The following is a 1,161-nucleotide window of genomic DNA, read 5'->3' on the forward strand; positions in this document are numbered from 1 at the left end:
TTTTTTGACCACCTGGAACTTATCTCTGTTTACTGGTGTAGTTATGCTTAGTTGCCCTGTACTTGTCCTATATTGTATTCAACTGTAAGTCACTTTTCCTGTTTTTTATGTGCATTTGTACTCTGTAATCGGGCGCTGCGGAACCCTTGTGGCGCCATATAAATAAAGGATAATAATAATAATAATAATAATAAATCTACAAGCTACAAGAAACAGGGCTAAGAAGCACAATATGCACTTGGGTCAAAAACTGGTTAGATAATAGGGAGCAGCGTGTTGTGGTTAATGGATCTTTTTCAAATTGGACTGAAGTGCTAAGTGGTGTGCCGCAAGGCTCAGTATTAGGACCGCTATTGTTCAATATTTTCATTACCGACCTAACAGAAGGTCTAGAGAGCATGGTGTCAATTTTTGCAGATGATACCAAATTGTGTAAAGTTATAAATACGGAGGGGGATGCTGAGCCACTTCAGAACGACTTAGTTAAATTAGAAGCTTGGGCAGCGAAATGGAGAATGTGTTTAAATACAGACAAGTGTAAGGTAATGTACTGTGGTGACAAGAACAAAAATAACACCTACCTACTAAATGGGGTAAAATTAGGGGATTCTGTACTGGAAAAGGACTTAGGTGTCCTCATAGATAGCAAACTAAGCAGTAGTACCCAAAGTAGGACTGCAGCAAAGAAGGCAAATAAGATATTAGCATGCATAAAATGGGGAATTGATGCTAGGGACGAGAGTATTATACTCCCATTATATAAATCACTTGTGAGGCCACACCTTGAATACTGTGTACAATTATGGGCACCTTACTACAAAAAGGATATCCTGGAGCTAGAAAAGGTTCAGAGGCGGGCAACCAAACTAATTAAGGGTATGGAGACGCTGGAATACGAGGAAAGGCTTGCAAGACTAGGCATGTTTACACTGGAAAAGAGGAGATTAAGAGGGGACATGATCAACATTTACAAATACATAAGGGGACAATATACAGATCTTGTGCAGGACCTGTTTATGGTTAGATCAACACAGAAAACTCGTGGACACTCGCTCAGGTTAGAGGAGAGGAGACTCCGCACAATACGGCATAAAGGCTTTTTTACGGTAAGGACGATACATGTTTGGAATTCCCTGCCTGAGGGAGTTGTAATGGCTGACT

The sequence above is a fragment of the Pseudophryne corroboree genome, chromosome 3, assembly GCF_028390025.1.
Source record: "Pseudophryne corroboree isolate aPseCor3 chromosome 3, aPseCor3.hap2, whole genome shotgun sequence".
In the NCBI taxonomy this organism is placed as follows: Eukaryota; Metazoa; Chordata; class Amphibia; order Anura; family Myobatrachidae; genus Pseudophryne; species Pseudophryne corroboree.